Source organism: Triticum aestivum, chromosome 3B (genome assembly GCF_018294505.1).
Source record: "Triticum aestivum cultivar Chinese Spring chromosome 3B, IWGSC CS RefSeq v2.1, whole genome shotgun sequence".
NCBI classification, from domain to species: Eukaryota; Viridiplantae; Streptophyta; class Magnoliopsida; order Poales; family Poaceae; genus Triticum; species Triticum aestivum.
In genome coordinates, this window is record NC_057801.1 from 69,953,306 (window position 1) to 69,974,414 (window position 21,109).

The 21,109-nt window shown below is 44.8% G+C and overlaps 1 long non-coding RNA gene across 3 annotated transcripts; it reads right to left on the reverse strand.

The window, feature by feature from the left end:
• Positions 1 to 2,551: 2,551 nt before the first annotated feature.
• On the reverse strand, positions 2,552 to 4,416 carry LOC123064817 (uncharacterized). 3 transcript variants are annotated; one of them, XR_006430821.1, is made up of 4 exons: positions 4,130 to 4,416; positions 3,830 to 4,029; positions 3,442 to 3,547; positions 2,552 to 2,805 (listed from the first exon to the last, which is right to left on the reverse strand). It is a non-coding gene; the product is annotated as an uncharacterized lncRNA (long non-coding RNA). The 3 variants fall into 3 exon arrangements; XR_006430819.1 differs by having other exon boundaries at positions 3,442 to 3,560; XR_006430820.1 differs by having other exon boundaries at positions 2,552 to 2,810; positions 3,442 to 3,560.
• Between the last annotated feature and the right edge of the window lie 16,693 nt (positions 4,417 to 21,109).

Genomic DNA, 21,109 nt, shown 5'->3' on the forward strand with positions numbered 1-21,109 from the left:
GCTACGCACCAAAGCTGCGGGATGTCTCTTCTGCGATTGCTGAGACGGCGGAGACGGCTGACGTGGAGTTGGACCAGGAGAAGTGGCCTGACAATGTGCCGGACTTGAAGCAGGAGGTGTGGCCTGACACGGTGCCGGACTTGAAACCGGAGAAGTGGCATGACGCTATGCCGGGCTTGAAACCGAAGGAGTCAGCTCACGCGTTCGGGGACTTGGAGGAGGTGGCGGACTTCGAGGAGGAGCCGTCTCACGCGTTTGTGGACTTGGAGGAGCGGGAGTCTGCTGACTCGGTGGCGGACATCAAGGAGGAGTCGGCAGACGACGCGGTGTCGGTGGACTTCGAAAGATGATGCAATCCTTTCTCCATAGGATGATACGATGTATGGCCTCTCCCAGTGTGCGCTCGTCTTCACCTCCAGGAATGTCAAGCGTTAGCCCCGAATATGGGTCCACCACTTCATCAACCATGACATGAGGATAGCCCTCTGGAATCGGGATGCAATGGTAGGTTGCTTTGCGGGTAACTAGAAAAGCAACACCGTCCGCCACCTTCATGGGTATGTTCTTCATTTTGGAGTGTAGCTCATAGTTAGTGTTCTCTATGATGTCATCCAAAGGGTATGTATCCAGCAGTGTGTCGCCCGGGGCAGAACCAACGATGCTTCTCGGCATGGATGGGACGGTGCTATCCAATGCTGGACGATCATCCGCTTGCTGCTTCCGCTACCGAGACCCCCTTTCCTGGCTAAGTGAGTCGATCTGCTGTTGCTGCTGCTGGAATTTGAGTGCCAGGTCCGCGTGCCTTGCTTCTAGGCCTTGAAGGCGTTCTGCGTCCTGTTTCCTCTGCTCCTCCTCCAGCTTCCTTTTCTTCTCCTCCTCCATCTTCCTTCTTGCACGGCTCATGTAGTCCTCGTTCCATTCTGAAAAGCCCTCATACCAGGGAATAACGCCCATGCCTCGTGTTCTTCCCGGGTGTTCAGGATTTCCCAGGGCGCGCGTAAGCTCGTCGTTCTCTCTGTTGGGCGTGAACACCCCCCTTCGAGCTTCATCTATTGCGTCAATTATCTTTTGTTCGGCTCCTTTTAGACTTGCCTTCTTTGAAACTCTGCCTGTCTTCGGGTCCAACGCAACCCCATGCGCATAGAACCAAGTTCTGCACCTGGGGGGCCAGTGCCGGGTAACCGGAGTGACCCCTGCATCCTCCATCTCTTGCTCAGACTTATCCCACTTAGGCAATCCCACCGCGTAGCCACATGGACCCAGCATATGGAACTGCATCTTTCTTGCAGCATTTGCCTTGTTTTTCATCGACCGTTCCTTAGATATTTCTGAATCCTTGAAGGTCACGAAATCGTCCCAGTGCTCTCTTTGCTTCTCTAGTGTTCCCGTGAATTCTGGAGTCTTCCTTTCATTAGCGAGGTAGTTGGCCCATACAGTTTTCTTGTGGGTGTTGAATGCAATTGCCATCTTCTTAAGAGCAGCAGCCTTGACGTTCTCCACATCTGCTTCAGTGAAATGATCTGGTAGGGTGAAATGTTCCATCAGAGATTTCACAAGGTCTTTTTTGGCTCTTTTGTCGACCCAGTAACACCTGGACGTTTAGTCTTTGCCTCTTTCCGTTCTTGAATGGAGATCGGGAGTTTGTCCTTCACAAGAACTCCGCACTGACGAGTCCACTTGTTCACAATGTTCTTAGGCGTGAGGGGTTCGCCACTAGGTTTGATGGATTCGATGTGGGACTTTACACCATCCTTCAACAATCTGCCCGGGCCTCGCTTTGTCTTGCTGTCTGTAGAAGCAGATTTGCTCGATCTGGAAGGCTGAAAGAAGAAAGATCGATTCGTTAATATATCTTCAATAAAAAAACATGTGATGATCACCATGATGCATGCTTATATAAATATACCTCGCCGGTAGTGTTTGTTATTTGAAGATCAGCATTGTCTGTGTCATCACAAACATTGTCTGTGTCATAATCATAATCATAGTTCATGACTTCATCAGCCCGGTCGTCGAGATCGAATATCTTTTCACCACCCTCTCCGGTATTGTTAAGATATTGGGAGCCGTCATCTGCTTCATTCAGATCATCTAGTCCGTGAGGGCTGCGTATGATGTCGAACAATTCCTCTTCTCTCTCTCTGCCGGTATTGTCCGCCATAGCTTTTACTTTACTAATAATACAGAAGACACTACTAGGAAAATGATTTTTAACGATGATATATGTGGTCGTTAAAAGTTAGAATGTGGTCGTTGAAGGTCATCAACAACCACATCTTTGTGGTCGTAATAGGCTTCGTCGTTAAAAGTATAACGACCACATCCTTTTACCAGTCGTTATTTTGTAATGACCGGACAACGTGTCGTCGTTATTTTGTAACGACGGGACAACGCGACGTCGTTAATTATGATGAAATAACAACCACAATTCATGTATTAGTGACCAGTTTTCTAATTGGCAAAAGTATTTCCATGGTTATGTAAATATTTGACCACTCTAATTAGAACAAATGAATTTGAACAACCAAAGTATCATAACTTTTTATATATAAATTCAAACCACATACTGAACATGATCCTCATACATAGTTCTAAAGTTAAATGCCATCCAGCAATTGTGAAAAAAAAAACTCTCTAGACAACCATTGTAGTTGTTCATCCCTAAAAAAAATCAAGCACAGCTAATAAGAGATTTTTTTCTCATAATTCTCGGTCATTGGACACCATCACAAGTCCTTGTATTTGAGCGCACATCATTCTTCATCAATGACTACTGCCTCATGATGCTTCTTTTATGGTGGACCACTGTTCTACAAAAAAAATATCAGTGCATATCCATGAATTAGCACAAAGGATAATAGCATATAAAAGGGTTGCACCTGATTTCATGTTCTACCAATTAAAACCATAAAATATTTCCTACAGCTTAGACATGTTCAATGCAAAGTTCTTAAATAGTCTTTATGCGAAAAAGACAACTATTTTAAGGAAATATTAATTGGTGTGTTTCTTGCCTAATTCCAGCAAGACTTGAGTTGTTTTATTTCTCAGGAAAAAAATTCGAGCTGCTCTGGTTGTGGTGTATATATTATATACCCCAACTAATTATCATTGAATTCAATTCTCCCCTTCTTAAACAAAATACTATTGAGGAATAAAGTCTCTTATCTTCAAAAAAAGAAACTATTGTGCTCAAGAATAAATAATATACACACATATATGAAAATCTTAGTCATAAGCTAGACATCACAGCCTAGTAAAGGACTTAATGAGTGCGATGATCTCTGAATTTTAAGCTTAGTGACCAGAGAAAGAAAGACCGAACATTCAGTCCTTGTTGCCTACACTACGTACAACCAGTATGACTATATGACACTACAATCACCATCTACAGTCCAAATGAGAACATATTAAATCGGAAGTACGACGTGAAGAAAATACCACAGTATATAGCCGCCACGGCATTTCCAAACTCTTTTTCCACAATATAGACCTCTGGCGAACATTCAGCCCTTGCTGCCTCAGTCGCAACAGAGAATTAATATTCCTAAATCTGTAATCTGCAATCCACAATGAACAATAGCTGGATCAATAAAAAAAATAGAGAACTCTACATTGTAATTCATGGTTTATATGGTCACATAAAAACATACAAGGTATCAAATTCATATGAAATATATACGTCAGTACATCATGTTTTTTCCCTCTGGAATTTGGCTTGGGAGTTTTTCTTTTGAATGGTAATTTTGCTTCGAGTTGGAGTCGTGGTTCACATGGCTGAGTTGCACCAGACCAGGAAACCCCTTCTTGTCAAACAATGAGGGCATACCTCTTTCTTCTTCTCAAAGCACGAACACACACCTTCAGGCTTCAGACGACCTCAGTCCTCAGATCCCATCCATGTCAGCTCACCGATTGTGCACTATTTTTTGCAGGCCATGTGATAGCGCGGACGCCGCGGAAGGATTGCCCCCATGATTCCCACGGAAATTAGGATCTGGATCTCCTTAAACCCGATTGAAATCGATCCTGCACGGTGCCCAGCTGTAATTAACTTCTGTGCAAGATAAGACCTGTATCTTGTATGTGACGTTTATCAAGAGCAAAAATTGAAATAAGGGGAACAAACCTTCAATGGAATTCGAAGGAGGCATATGTGTGTACATATATCCATCTCTTCCGCTGCTACACTTCCTCCAAGCTGAGATGAAGACCACGCTCCATGACCGCCTTCGATCTTTGGGATGGCCGGGGTTCCACTTCTGCCGTCGTGGATTTTTCTGGCGTGCACGCGTCCCAATTAGGTTAAAGAACCTAGTTATCCTTCTTTCCCACGCATGTCAACACTTATCCCTCTATTTTTAAGAGAAAACCCACTTATCCTTCTTTCTTCGATGCATAAAGGGCTAACAAATTTCTAACAACTGCTCCTGAAAATAATCCAACTAACCACGCACCACCACCAACTATGGCAATTTAACGATGGGCTGGTCGCCGAGGGGGCCTCACGGGCCAAAAGTTATACGTGGGACTAGCCGGTTGTACTAATAACAACCATGTATTAATGATGACTGGTCGTTAATGCCCTAATTTGTAGTAGTGAGAAATATAAAACAATTTAGTATTCAAATTACAATGCATGGATGCAATTAATCAATAAGGAAAAACTGAATCTCGAATACATCCTCTCGAATACATCATCGTCTTAATATATATCATCTCGAATACATCGTCTCGAATATTATATATCGAATACATCACTGGCTAGGTACCTAATAAAGATCGAGTACTACAGAAGAATCTAGGGCGCCACTCGCGGTTCCTGGGGCGCGGGCGGTGCACACCAAAGAGAAGGAACCATCACAGGATCATATCTCCGCTCATCTGCCCAAAGAACCCGCCAAGTAGTGAAGAACCTGACGTCGTCCATTGCAGCCATGTAGCGATGGACGTCCTCATCTTCCTCCCTGACACGACGACGCACCACCTCCGGCGGCGCCGGCTGCCTCTGCACCGAATGTGGCCCACGCGAATGCCACCAAAGAAGATCAGGGTCGACGACGGGACCCCGAGGTCGGGTTCCTCACCAAGCGGCGCGCCCCTCCAGGTAGCACCTCCCAGTTCCAGCCCGGCGGAGCCCAGTCCCGGACATGGGTCCCCTGAAGCAGGACATCGTCGCGAATGGGTTGACGGCGAGGATGCGGCCCGGGCATATCGTCGAGAACAAATACTATATGCCCGCAAAAAGTAACATTTTTTAAATGATTGGGTTGTGATAACTAAAATTCTATATATATGCAAATTCTAACAATTTGACATTAATCTAATTCATCTAACTAGAACTAATTCTAAAATTTCCTGATTATATAACTAACATTTCCATAACAATTATAATATTTATATAACTAAAAAACAGAAAAATTGCTAACATTTCTATAAATATTTCTATAACTAAAAAACAAAAAACATTTATAAAATTTCTATAAAACTAACATTTCTAATATTTATATAACTAAAAAACAGAATAATTTTTAACATTTCTATAATTAAAAAACAGAAAAATTTATAACAAACAAACTAATGTGTGTAGTGTGTGTGTCTGTGTAGTGTGTGTGTGTGTGTGTGTAGTACTGTGTGTGTGTGTGTGTGGACATGGCGGCCGGGGCGAGCTCACCGGCAAGACGACGACGGGGCGGCGACGAAGGGAGGACGGGACAGGGCGGCGACGACGGGGCGACGGGACGGGGCGGCGACGACGGGGCGACGGGACGGGGCGGCGACGACGGGGTGGGGCGGCGACGACGGGGCGGGGCGGCCGGGGCGACGGGACGGGGCGGTGACGACGGGGCGGGGCGGGGTGCGGCGACGGGGACGACGGGGACGGGGACGGCCGGGGCGGCAACGTCGACGGGGGCGGCGACGAGGGGCGGCGACGGCCGGGGTCGGCAACGAGGGGCGGGGGCGGCGATGATCCGGGCAGGGCGGCGCAACGGAGGGAGGAAAAAGAGGGAAGAACAGAGGGAAACTGAATTTTTTTCAAGTGTTGTATATATAGGATGGACCTTTAGTACCGGTTGGAGCCACCAACCGGTACTAAAGGTCTGTTTTGGCCAGGCCAAGCGGCGGGAAGCGCACCCCCTTTAGTACCGGGTGGTGGCTCCAACCGGTACTAAAGGGATGGCCTTTAGTACCGGTTGGAGCCACCACCCGGTACTAAAGGGGGTGCGCTAGCTCCAGGCGGTGCGCAAGTTTAGTCCCACCTCGCTAGATGAGAGGCTACCGCACTGGTTTATAAGCTCCAGTGCGGTAGCTCTCTCGAGCTCCTCTCCTAGTCAGGCCTACTGGGCCTACCTGTCTTCTTCGCCCAGTGGGCCTACTGGGCCTTTGCGGGCCTGCATCCTGGCCCAACAAAAGCTTGTGTTCCTAGTCATATGCAGGCCGCTTTGGCCTAGTAGGTGGGCTTTTTTATTTTATATTTTTTTGCTTTATTTATTTTTGCTTTATTTATTTTTGAGTTGTTTTTGCTGTATTTAGAGTTTCTTTGTGAATATTTTTGCTTTAGGTACAAAAAATTACAAACTTTCTGTTAGTGCCGGTAGTTTTCAAATTTGAATAGTTTAAATTTTGAATTATTTGAAATTTGTGTGAATCACTAGTTTGTGAATAACTTAACTTTCAAAAATGTTTTTTCAGTGATTCTTTTTCTTATGTTTAATATTAGTGTGTTTTATCATTATATTCAATTTGGTAATGCTTAGGTTATTTAAAAAATGAAATGCCTTTGTAACAGTCCAGTTTTCGTCGGAAACCCTGATACTTCGAAAGAGATTATCCATTTTGTACACAAAGTGCATCCAGTTTTTGTCGTAACCCTCTCTACTTTCTTGCACATCTATTTGTATGAAATTATGATACCATGCCAACTTTCAACCTTTTCTGAGTTCATTTGAAATGCTTTTCAATTTGAAACACATAACTACCCTAACTATTACAGACATTCCCTCCTGGGTGTGAAACACAGAAGAAAGTGATGATGGTGAAGCCGATCACATCCCAGATCTTTGGGTGTGAAACTTTTTCTTCGCGTGTGTCCCTTTGCGCCGTAGCCATGGAAAATCTTCATCATTTAACTAGATGCTCGGGTCAATATTCACTGTGAATGGAGCAATTTCATCAAACTTTTCATAATCTTCTGACATGTCTGTCTTGTCATCCACTCCCACGATGTTTCTTTTTCCTGAAAGAACTATGTGGCGCTTTGGCTCGTCGTATGATCCATTCGCTTCCTTATCTTTTCTTTTTCTCGGCCTGGTAGACATGTCTTTCACATAAAAAACCTGCGCCACATCATTGGCTAGGAGGAATGGTTCGTCTGCATACGCAAGATTGTTGAGATCCACTGTTGTCATTCCGTACTGCGGGTCTTCGTTACCCCGCCTCGTGTCATATTGACCCATTTGCACCGAAACAAAGGGACCTTCAAATCACCTGATCCATAGTTAAGTTCCCATATGTCCTCTATGTAACCATAATATGTTTCCTTTCCCGTGTTGGTTGTTGCATCAAAGCGGACACCACTATTTTGGTTGGTGATCTTCTTATCTTGGGCGATCGTGTAAAATGTATTCCCATTTATCTGGTACCCTTTGAATGTCATTATATTCGAAGATGGTAACTGGGACAGCGAGTACAGGTCATTTTGAATATCGCCATCATTCAGGGCACGTTTCTGCAACCAACCGGCGAAAGTCCTTGTTTGTTCGCGTGTAATCCAGTCGTCAGACTTCTCCGGGTGTTTGGACTATAGAAAATTCTTGTGTTCCTCCATATACGGAGCCACCAAGACGGAATTCTGTAGAACTGTGTAGTGTGCTTCAGTAAGAGAATGCCCGTCCATACATATTATTTGATGCCCTCCTAGCGTGCCTTTTCCTTCCAGTCTGCCCTTATGCCGTGATTCAGGAACACCAATTGGCTTAAGGTCAGGAATGAAGTCAATACAAAACTCAATGACCTCCTCATTTTCATGGCCCTTCGAGATGCTTCCTTCTGGCCTAGAACGGTTATGAGCATATTTCTTCAAGACTCCCATGAACCTTTCAAAGGGGAACATATTGTGTAGAAATACAGGACCCAAAATGTTAATCTCTTCGCAAAGGTGAACTAGGATGTGCGTCATGATGTTGAAGAAGGATGGTGGGAACACCAACTCTAAACTGACAAGACATTGCACCAAATCATTCTGTAACCTTGGTATGATTTCTGGATCGATTACCTTCTGAGAGATTGCATTGAGGAATACACATAGCTTCACAATGGCTAATCGAACGTTTTCTGGTAGAAGCCCCCTCAATGCAACCGGAAGGAGTTGCGTCATAATCACGTGGCAGTCATGAGACTTTAGGTTCTGGAACTTTTTCTATGCCATATTTATTATTCCCTTTATATTCGATGAGAAGCCAGACGGTACCTTCATGCTGAGCAGACATTCGAAGAAGATTTCCTTCTCTTCTTTGGTAAGAGCGTAGCTGGCCTGACCCTGATGTATGTCTTTTTTTTCCGTGCATACGTTGCTGGTCCTCCCGTGCCTCTGGTGTATCTTTTGTCTTCCCATACACGCCCAAAAAGCCAAGCAGGGTCACGCAAAGATTCTTCGTCACGTGCATCACGTTGATTGCGGAGCGGACCTCTAGGTCTTTCCAATATGGCAGGTCCCAAAATATAGACTTCTTCTTCCACATGGGTGCACATCCGTCAGCGTCCTTCAGAATAGGTTTTCCGCCAGGACCCTTTCCAAAGATTACCTCCAAATCCTTGACCATATCATGTACATCAGCACCAGTACGGTGGTGAGGCTTCGTCCGGTGATCCGCCTCACCTTTGAAATGCTTGCCTTTCTTTCTTACGAGATGCCTTGTCGGAAGAAATCGACGATGTCCCAGGTACACATTCTTCCTACAACTATCCAAATATATACTGTCGGTATCATCCAAATAGTGCGTGCATCCGCTGTATCCCTTGTTTGTCTGTCCTGAAAGGTTACTGAGAGCAGGCCAATCATTGATGGTCACGAACAGCAACGCCTTTAGGTCAAATTCTTCCTGTCTGTGCTCATCCCACGCACGTACACCTGTTCCATTCCACAGTTGTAATAGTTCTTCAACTAATGGCCTTAGGTACACATCAATGTCGTTGCCGGGTTGCTTAGGGCCTTGGATGAGCACTGGCATCATAATGAACTTCCGCTTCATGCACAACCAAGGAGGAAGGTTATACAAACATAGAGTCACAGGCCACGTGCTATGGTTGCTGCTCTGCTCCCCAAAAGGATTAATGCCATCTGCGCTTAGACCAAACCATACGTTCCTTGGGTCACCTGCAAACTCCTCCCAGTACTTTCTCTCGATTTTTCTCCACTGCGAACCGTCAGCGGGTACTCTCAACTTTCCGTCTTTCTTACGGTCTTCTGCGTGCCACCGCATCGCCTTCGCATGCTCTTTGTTTTGGAACAAACGTTTCAACCGTGGTATTATAGGAGCATACCACATCACCTTGGCAGGAATCTTCTTCATGGGGCGCTCGCCCTCGACATCACCAGGGTCATCGCGACTGATCTTATAACGCAATGCACCGCATACCGGGCAAGCGTTCAAATCCTCGTACTCACCGCGGTAGAGGATGCAGTCATTAGGGCATGCATGTATCTTTTGCACCTCTAACCCTAGAGGGCAGACAGCCTTCTTTGCTTCATACGTAATCTCGGGCAATTCGTTGTCCTTTGGAAGCATATTCTTTATCATTACCAGCAACTTTCCAAATCCCTTGTCAGATACACCATTCTCTGCCTTCCATTGCAGCAATTCAAGTGTGGTGCCCAACTTTTTTTTGTCAGCTTCGCAATTCGGGTACAACAATTTCTTGTGATCCTCTAACATGCGCTGCAACTTCGTCCTCTCCAGATCACTTGCACAGTTTCTCTTTGCATCGGCAATGGCCCGACCTAGATCATCAGCGGGCTCATCTGATGCCTCTTTTTCAGCTTCTTCCCGGATTGCCGGCTCAACTTCTTCCCCCATTGTTGTATCATCGTATTTAGGGAACCCATGGCCAGGATAGCCGTCGTCGTCCTCTTCTTCTTCATTGTCTTCCATCATAACCCCTATTTCTCCGTGCTTGGTCCAAACATTATAGTGGGGCATGAAACCGGACTTAAATAGGTGGACGTGAATGGTTTTTTCTGTAGAGTAACTGTGACCATTCTTACAGTCAGCACATGGGCAAGGCATAAAACCATCCGCCCGCTTGTTTGCCTCAGCGGCCCGCAGAAAAGTATGCACGCCATTAATGAACTTGGGAGAGCATCGGTCATCATACATCCATTGTCGGCTCATCTTCATTACACAACACCAAATAGACCAAATTAATACAAGTCCATACATAAAGTTCATACATAAAGTTCATATACAACACTTAATTAAATGCAACATACAAATAACTCTCTAGCTAAAGAATTTAAATGCAACAACAAATGCAATGAAGATCACAACTAAGGTAACAATTGATCCAACATCATAATGATACCAAGACACACTATCAATGGCATATTTTCTAATCTTTCTAATCTTCAACCTCATTTTCTCCATCTTGATCTTGTGATCATCGACGACATCGGCAACATGCAACTCCAATTCCATCTTCTCCCCCTCAATTCTTTTTAATTTTTCTTTCAAATACTCGTTTTCTCTTTCAACTAAATTTAACCTCTCGACAATAGGGTCGGTTGGAATTTCCGGTTCACATACCTCCTAGATAAAAATATCTATGTCAACTTGATGGGCATAATTTGTCATAAACACGAAATGCAACAACTAGTTTTAGAAGAGAATATACCACATCCGAATCATAACAAGGATGAGGGACGACGGGGACGGATATCAAAACCATGGCACTATGTATAACAAACAACTTACGGGTAAGATAATTATACGATTAACTATATATCCAAATCACACAAACATCAATTTGGTAATGTAAAACATTCATGAACAAGAGCCTCACCACAAGGTGGTGCCGGCGACGGGATGATGCGGGCGATCGATGGTGGTTACGACGGAGATTTAGAAGGCACTAAGTAAACCACACCTACATATGCAAACTAAGTGTTATTTTTGACCTCAAATTGCATATAAATCAAATACTAGCAAATATAATTCCTCCCAAATTAATCACTATACAAAGCATTGCAAGAGCTAATCTAGCAATGAGAGTTGAAAGGACAAAGTTGCTAACCTTTGTGGTCATTTGAATGGATGGGGGCCTTCAAATCTTGACAAATTTTGGGCAAAATGTGTGAGGAGCTCGAGGAGAGAGGGGGAAGAACAGAGGAGGAGAGGGGAAAGGGGAAGAACAGAGCGAGCTCAGGTGGACGAAGGGTTTATGTAGAAGGACCTTTAGTACCGGTTCATGCCACGAACCGGTACTAAAGGTGCTGGAGGGGCCCCAGACTGACAACACCCTGCCACCGCCCTCTTTAGTACCGGTTCGTGGCACGAACCGGTACTATAGGTTCGCCACGAACCGGTACTAATGAGAACGGCCGGCTAGCCATTGGAACCGGCACTAATGGACACATTAGTGCCGGCTCAAAACCAAACCAGCACTAATGTGCCTCATATTAGGTCCTTTTTCTACTAGTGACATCTTTCGGCCTTTTAGCGACTCATTTAAATGTTGGGCTAATTTCTGGCCCGGTGTGTCTTTCAGCCTGTTGATGGCCCATAAATCTGATGGGCCATTTATTGTTGGACCTGAGTTTCGGCCTTTTAGCGGCCCATTTAAGTGTTGGGCCAATATCTGGCCCGGTGTCACTTTCAGCCTGTTGACGGCCCATAAATCAGTTGGGCCATTTGTAGTCGGACCTGAGTTTTGGCCTTTTAGCGACCCATTTAAGTGTTGGGCCAATTCCCGGCCCTGTGTGCCTTTCGGCCTGTTAACGGGCCATAAATGAGTTGGGCCATTTGCAGTCGGACCTTAGTTTTGGCCTTTTCACGGCCCATCCCTTCATGGTCCAATACCAGCCCGGTTTCTCTTTCGGCCTGCTAAAGGCCCACAACATAGTTGGCCATTTACAATACGACCTGACTTTCGGCCTCTTAGCGGCCCATGGTCTTCATGGTCCAGTACAAGCCCGCTGTCTCTTTCGACCTGCTAAAGGCCTACAGTATAGTTGGGCCATATGTAGCCCAAACTTAGTAACGGCCTGTTAACGACCCGTGAAATAAATTGGGGCCACCTGTTGCCCGCTTTGATGTCGGCCTGTTAACGACCCGGGAGGTAAGAGGGCCGACCATTAACTTTCGGCCTAGTAACGGCCCATTAACTTAATAGGCCCACTAAAGTTCGTACATGTCTTTAGGCCAAATTAGATAATTTGAGCCCATTACGACAAGCAATTATGCACAGGACCAAAACCGATCAAGCAAAGGTACAACATATAGGGAATAATGTTGCACATCTAGCATATATTACAGGAAATTACATCCACTGGGCAATCAAAGATTGATGCCAGTGCAAATAAATGAGCAGAACCTAACCATCTACAATGTCACAATCTGCAACCTCAGCACAGATGACGCCCATAAGCATGTGGGAAAGTTCTTTCTGCTTTGCTACACTGTCTCTGAAAACATTGATCAGTTGTTGTGTCGCATGACTCTGCACCTCTGATTCATCCACCATATCCATCATTACTTCAGCCATTAATTGGTTCACAAACATACATTTATTCCGTTGCATTCGAGACAGAGGATACTGAACAGATTCAGATGGCGATTTTGGCAGGCTTGTATTGTTGATAGTGGAGAGTGTCTTGACCACTGCATCATAACATAAAATATGACGGGAACCAAACAGATTAATCATGAGTTATTGCCATATTACATGGCCTAGATTTACTGGAAAAAAACAATGGGGTTGCCTTGCTATTTTCAGAGTTTGTCTTCTTATCTTCAGCAGCCTACACAAAATTAACACACTAGCATTGCTATCATTGGCCAAGTCAGATAATAGGAAAGCAACATTGACACAACGAACGGTCGGGCAACTAGCCTACACCAAATTAACACAATATGGCATAGCTATCATCAGCCAGGTAAGGTAGTACGAAAGCAACATTGACACAATGAATGAATGGGCAACCAGAGAAGCACTACAATTCAGTAATGTGCGTGATATGAGATAGTACATTCATGCAGCTCAGTATGCAAAACTACCAGGCAGTTTTCCTTACAAAAATCAACATAGCGCCTTTAACATTTTGCTACAACTAATTTTAGATCAGATAAAGGTTAGATTCACGCCAATTAATAAAATACATGTTGATGTAAAAATATAGTGATATACAACAGGTACTTACATCAGCATTGGAGCACAGAGAATTCCCGCAAGATATTTTCCTCGAATACGATCCCAATGGAGGAAGTCTTCTATCGTTTAACCTTATTTTCTAAAAGAGAGATGGGTAAGAAACATGTAGAAAATATGATCAGAATGCTATAAAATTTCATGATGTGAGGATACACACACGCTTCTTAGAATGGAGTTGACATTCTTTTGCTAGACTGGAGCGGACTAGTTCTTTGGCCACTGGAATCTGCTTATTATCAGTGGGAGTTGGGTTTCTCTGTGCTGGAGCAGTATCTATGAAAAATGGAGTTGGTTTATTATCTCCTGGCATTTGGATCTTTTGCAAAGACCTGGTTTGTAACCCTTCAGATTCTAACATAGCTGTCTTCCCCTTGCATGCCTGATATACAAGAATGGTGATTCAGTTATAAAACATGCTACAGCAGAGATGGAATAGGTACTGAAGAATAGAAAGGCATGACATATTGGCATGTATTCCCTCCATCCGGAAATAAATGGATGGGTCTAGGCGTATTTCAGTTCTAGATACATCCAGTTTTATCCATTTCTGCGACATTTAATCCGAATGGAGGGAGTATGATGTAAGAGCTAGAGATACGATAGGACAACACAGTAAAAAAACACTAAAATACCCACTGCAAAACCAAAGTATTCAAAGCCACTGATATGAGATAGTACACTCATGCAGCTCAAGATGCAAAACTACTAGGCAGTTTTCCTTACAAAAATCAACATTGTGGCCTTTAATCATACATTTTGCTACAACTAAATTTAGATCAGATAAAGGTTGGATTCACGCCGATTAACAAAATACATGTTGATGTAAAAATATAGTGATATACAACAGGTACTTACATCTACATTAGAGCATAGAGAATTCCTGCAAGAATCTTTCCTCATAAATGACACCATTACAGAAATTCTTCTATCTGTTAAGCTTATTTTCTAAAAGAGAGATGGGTAAGAAACATGTAGAAAATATGATCAGCATGCTATAAAATTTCATGATGCAAGGATACGCACACGCTTCTTAGAATTGAGTTGACATATTTTTGCTGGACTGGAGCGGACTAGTTCTTTGGCCACTAGAATCTGCTTATTATCAGTAGGAGTTGGGTTTCTCTGTGCTAGAGCAGTATCTATAAAAACAGGAGTTGGTTTATTATCTCCTGGCGTTTTGATCTTTTGCAAAGGCCTTGTTTGTAACCCTTCAGATTCTAACATAGTCGTCTTCCCCTTGCATGCCTTGTATAGAAGAATGGTGCTTTAATTATAAAACATGCGATAGCAAGAGATGGAATAGGTACTGAAGAATAGAAAGGCGTGACATATTGACATGTATTCCCTCCATCCGGAAAAAATGGATGGGTCTAGGCATATTTTAGTTCTAGATACATCCTTTTTTATCCATTTCGGCAACATGTAATCCGGACGGAGGGAGTATGGTGTAAGATCTAGGGATACGATAGGACAACACGGCAAAAAAACACTAGTTGAATGTAAAACTATATGCTAGCGGAATACGTACAGAAATAACTAAGGCAACATACACGTGTATGATTGGGAAAATAAGATGGCATTGCAACAGAGCACTAGAACATCACTTCAATGTAAAAAACATGGTATGGCAGACAGATGAAGTACATACTGATGAATAACAATGCATAAGATATTCAGAAGCATGATGTCCAAATTAAGCAGATGGCATTGCGATAGAGTAGAATGACCGTACTTTAATTTGAAAACATGTTATCATGAATGGAATAGGTACTGAAAAACAGGAAGGCATGACATATTTACATGCATGATCAGCATGCTAAGCACATGGCATTGCAACAGAGTAGATACACTCCAGGACATTATATGCATGTTGTACCCATATCACATGCCAAGTTAGAGCAAGGACCTTGTGCAGTGAAGAGGATTCATCATCTTTCTGCAAGTCTTCTGAAGAACTGACTTTACATGTTCCATCATATTGGGTATCATTGACATCAAGTTTATTGGCCTTTACATTGCTCCGTGAGGTTCTTGTGGATATATCAGTGTGTGCAATTATATCTGACATGCATGGAAGACAACTAGTAGTTAGATTTATGTAAATGAGTGCCTGTAGGAGACGACATAAATAGTAGGACTGGGGTTAACTAGCAGCAACATGTCTCATAAACTAAAGGGAGAACACAGATGAAAGCTACAGAATATGTATCGTTTGTACTCGAGATTAACTAGATGGCACACAAAAGTATTAAAGAACAACATAGGTAATACTAGAAGTGGTATAATACTATAATCACCAGCCTGTGGGATAGCATTGGCTGATAGATGATAACTATGGAACAACGTTACCTAAAGAACAAGTATCTTAGCTGAACTATGGAACAACGTGAACTCCTGAACAAGACCCATAAGAGATCAACATGAATATACAGTGAAATGCGATGATCTATTTTCCGTGCTTAGATGGATAAAAAAGCCATAAATGTTGCACATAAGTAAGATGAGGGTACAACCTATCTGGCTGCCATCCATAGGAGTGAGCATCATGTGCTGACTTGTCGATGGCCCTGCAGTTGTTGTGGTTGTCCATGTCGGGCACGCGCATTCGATGCAGGGAACTGTTGAGTGGGGACTGTAGCTCCCTTCTGGTGCATGCTTCCCTTGTTGGAGCAGCTGCGGTGAGTCGGAAGACGATGTGTCTGAAGATGCAGATAATGCATAATGTTAAGAACGACATATCTCTTTGATCTGAAGAAATACACTAAGAGATCAACAGCAAGGTACGAGAGTGGTCACACGTCTGTGGACTGAAGACTAAATTGGGGTCACATGATTTTATTTTATTTTGGTACTGTCCGATCTACGTCGGATGGCTTGATGGCCGTATTGTGCCTCCTGGCTGACACTGTTCTGAATCTTCCCCGAAGAGCCAGCGACCAACGGCAGAGCAGCCTGCCTCCGCCGTCCGTGGCCCCGGCCAAAACCCCGCTCCCCGCCCCACCGCACTATCGTGGTTGCGCCGCCCCCAGGCCAATCCACAAAGACTCCCCGTCATCCAGATCCGGCGGCGGCAGTACCTTCAACCCACACACCTCTAAAAGATAGCCATCTAAGCGCTGCTTCCGCGGCGAACTTGCGGCCCCACCCCCTTACGTTAGACACCAGCCAACCGGCAGCCTAGGAGCTCCGCCGCCTCGAGGGGTGCTGCTTCCCATTGGGAATCGATTGGCCCAGAACAGAAATTCAGACAACTGATGCCTAAATAAAGTGATTTGAGATGAGGGTGCGACCTATCTGGCGGCATGGTGAAGTAGGCAGGTCCAGCTGCCGAGTCGGTGAGGCCCGCGCGGTTGCGATGGAGACCGGCGGCAGGGAAAGAGCGATGTCACGACGGTCGACGGCTACGCGGAAGCAGCGCCAGGACTCTGGACAGATCCGAAGTTGGAGCCGCTTCGGCGCCGTGAACAACGACGGGGGTGAGTCGGCTCCAGTACGGTTCACGCGGCCATTGTCGAGGCAGCACCAGCAGCACGGAGTAAGAGTCACATGGCCTAGTGCATGACGGCAATTGGACAGCATCTCCGGCATTAGGGAGGAGGGCGGCTGTGAAATTGGTGCGGTGGGGGCGCCATGGAGGTGAGGCTGAGGTTTCACGGCTCGGGAGAAGGGAGCTTCCCGGGGAGAAGGTGATTTGGTGCGCACGAGGTATGAATGGGGGCGGGCGGGGGGAATTGGGAGGGGAGTGGAACCATGTCTTACGGACGCATTTGTCTGAAATGTGAGGGGGAGTTATAGTTCTACCCTTGCCTATAGGCTTCTCGGCTTGGGTCTGTGTACTGAGGCTCGGGGATAGTAGAGTAACTTTGCTTCTCCCCAAATAGTGGGCGGGAGCGATTTCGGGCGAGGAGGGCGTGTTTTGAACTATAGTGGGCGCAAGCGATTTCGGGCGAGGAGAGCGTGTTTTGAAATAGTGGGCGCGAGCTATTTCGGGCGAGCAGAGCGTGTTTTGCCGACCATGGTTTATGAATTATTCGGCACATGTCATTTCGGCTGAGGAGAAGGCGCGCTTGGATGAAGTTACGAACCTACCCTCGATGTACAACGGGCCAATTGATGCGTGTCCCACATAGGACGGTAATTTCGCGTCTCCCATTTATTTGTTCGGGTGAATTCCACCGAGCAGAGAGGATGTTTAATGGTTCATTCAAATTTTGGGAGAACGAGCATCCACGTCTACCTTACCAAATCGATTCGAATCAAATTTTGAAATATTAGCTTGCCACTTCTTTTTAGATGGAGAGATGATGCTCGGGAGTAATGTGTTTTTACATGCTCGTTGCTAGCGATTTACTATATGACAAATAGTTGACCCACTCAAAAACGCGAATCAAACCCAAAATGAAATATCTCGATTCAATGAACTAGCTCGTTCAGTAGGTCAAAATAGTGAACTAAATCCAAAATTGACACCTCAATCGAGTAGCATGTTTGCAGTATTATAGTACTCCATGAACATGTTGAGAGTCAAATTAATGAACTTGTTTGATATACGCATATATCCGTTCATGTGTGGATTGCAGACAACATGTTCTCCAATTTAAATATTTGAATGCAAGTTTATATCGAAACATGGTTTATATCAGTCTTTGATGCATAAAACGCGACCTCCCCCTCTCCCGGACTCTTGTTCTCTCTCTCTCTCTCTCTCTCTCACTCTCTCGCCAACAATCTTCAATTATGTCGCACGCATCCGACACAAAAACCTTGTTGGTCCCTCTCCCTTTCTCTCCATCTCTCTCGCTCTCTCTCTTTGTGTGTGTGTGGGGGGGGGGTCTTTCTAGTTCGCATTCATATACACACCATCTATAGGTCTCTCTCGCACACTATGTATGATACTCTAGCTATTCCAAGCTAGATATCTTGGGTGCACTCATCGTACGCACACAAATTCCTTGGCTCTTTGCTCGTAACTCTCTCACGCTCCCCCCTCTCTCAAACTCTCCATCCACCTGGGTCATACATACACATGCATATCTCACTCGCACTCGATAGGCCCATCTAAAACTCTATCTCTCTCCCTCGTTCTCTCTCCATCTCACACGCACACACACACACAATCTCATGCCCAGCTAGCCAAGTATGATGGTTTGTCACTCGATTGTAGGCACACGCAGTCCCCCTATATGTATATGACTAGATAATCTTAGTCTCCATCACAAACATGTGCATGGTCTATCTCGATTTCTCTCGGGGCATCTTTCTATCACGCACGCACTCCCTCGATCTCCCACCCATATAGTCCCCTCACGATCTCGAGGGGATCTCTCTATCACAAACACACCCTCTCTCCCTCCCATGCGTCCATGCCATCCATGTGTCCCTCTCGACCTTTTTTCCTTGTTGGCCAGACCTCTATTGGACATGTGCTACAGGGGTGTCTCTCTCCGTTGCAAACAATCACACACTAGCTATCTTCGTGTATCTCCTCGCCTCGCTTTTCCATCTCGGAGATGCATGCGTGATATGTTCGCATAAGAAACGAAAAAACACACACTCTCTCTAATTGATCGTTTGTTGTCACTTTCTCTTTCACACACATACTCTTTTTGCACACTTACTCATTCTCCTTCACACGCACTTGATTTGTCTCGACTGTGGCACTCTCCTCCGTCCACAGCATATAAATTTATTGAAAAGTCAAACATCACAAAGTTTGACCATGTACGTGGAGAAAAACAATTACATCTAGTACGGCAAACATATGCCATTAGATTCACCATGAGATGTAGTTTTGTATGATGTATCTTTGGTATTGTAGATATAAATAACATTTGCGTAAACCTGATCAAAGTTTCCAAAGTTTGACTTCTAAAAAATTTACATGCACTGCATTATCGAGTGGATGGAATATCTCTTTCCCCCTCTCAGCTATCTGACGCACCACTCAGCCTTATCGGGGCTCCTCAATCTCTCTCAAACTTTATTGATCAGTTTGGTTCGTGACCTGACCCTCATGCCTTGATGGTCAGTACTGCCTGGTGTGGACGTGAGATGTAAAATATTTCTGCCTGGCCAGGCTTGTGTGGTGCTAAAGCGTTTGGTTCATGCCTGGGCCAGGCAAAGCATCAATGTCCCATCAATCAATCCATGCATCAATTGTTTAATGCTAATATCCATCCATGTTGCTGTTAGCCTCGTGGTCGCACGACCAGGCATGGCCAGGCGTTCGAAATCGGTCGCTTGGGCCAGGCTACTTGCAGTGTCTGGAGTTCAGCCAGGCTAATTAAAGTGCAAGGGAACCCAGCCCAGGCGGGCTTTCTTTTTCACAGTGTCTGGAGTTCAGTCACACATACACATGTCTCGCTCGCGCTATACATATAGACCCATCCAACACTCTCCGCCCTTGTTCTCTCTCCATGTGACACGCACCCCCTAAGTACCATAATCCCTCACTCCATCATAGGCTCTGTTTGGATCCATGGGTTAGAGTTAGTTTGGGTTAGTTTGGAGTCAACTAACCCAAAAAGATCCAAACAGGAGGGTTAGTTTAGGTTAGATGCATCTAACCCATCCCAGAGGTGCTTATTTGGGTTAGTTCTTCTCGGGACCACTAATAAACACTTTTTTCTCTCGTTCTCCCCGCAGTAGATCCCTCCCCACTTCCTCGAAGCTTCTCGTCCTCTCCCTCCCTCCCTCTCACACCGCCCGTGAAGGTGCCTCACCGTATCCGCGCTCCATCTAACCCTGCCATCCAAACACCTCTTTACTTAGAGTTAGTTCAGGGTTAGTTCAGGGTATGAATCTAGCTCTAACCTCTAACTGAGTTAGAGCATCCAAACAGGGCCATAGGCGCAAGCACTCCCCCCTCCTAAGTATGATTATCTCTTACTAGCCATCAGGAACACATGTATTGTCTCCTTCCATCCATACGTCTATCTTGATATCTCTCGGGGCATCTTCTATCGCGCACACACCTTGTCACTCGATCTCCCACCCATGTAGTCCCATCATGATCTCCAGGGGATCTCTCTATGACAAACATACACTCTCTCCTCGCCATGTCTGCATTTTCTCCGTACGTCTCTCTCGACCTCTCTCCCTTGTTTGTCAGACCCCTCTTGGCCACGTGCTAGGGGTCTTCCTCTATCGGTTCCAAACAACCACACACTATCTCCTCACCTTGCCTCCATTGTCGAAGATGCATGTGTGATATGTTTTCATAAGACACACACACTTTTTCTCTACTTTTATCGTGTGTTGTCCATGTCTCTTTCACACCTGCACACACACTTTTTTCACTCTCTCTCTCTCTCTCTCTCTCTCTCTCTCTCTCGTTAGGGACTCTGTCACGTCCATAAGCATATGGATGTTTTGAAAAGTAAAACCTCATAAAAGTTTGACCAGGTATATGTGGAGAGAAAGATTTACATCTGGAACGATCATTAGATTCATCACAACATGTACTTACTTCATACTATCATTTATCTTTGGTATTGTAGATATTTGTAATTTCTTTATAAACTTGGTCAAAGTTTCAAAAGTTTGACTTAAAAAAATGTTGTAACTACATTATCGAACGGAGAGAGTAGCTCTTTCTCTCTCTCTCTCTCTGCTATCTCTCACGGGCCTCCCCTCTCACTCGAACTCTCTATACCGACGGATTATACACTCACTGTGTCAGCGT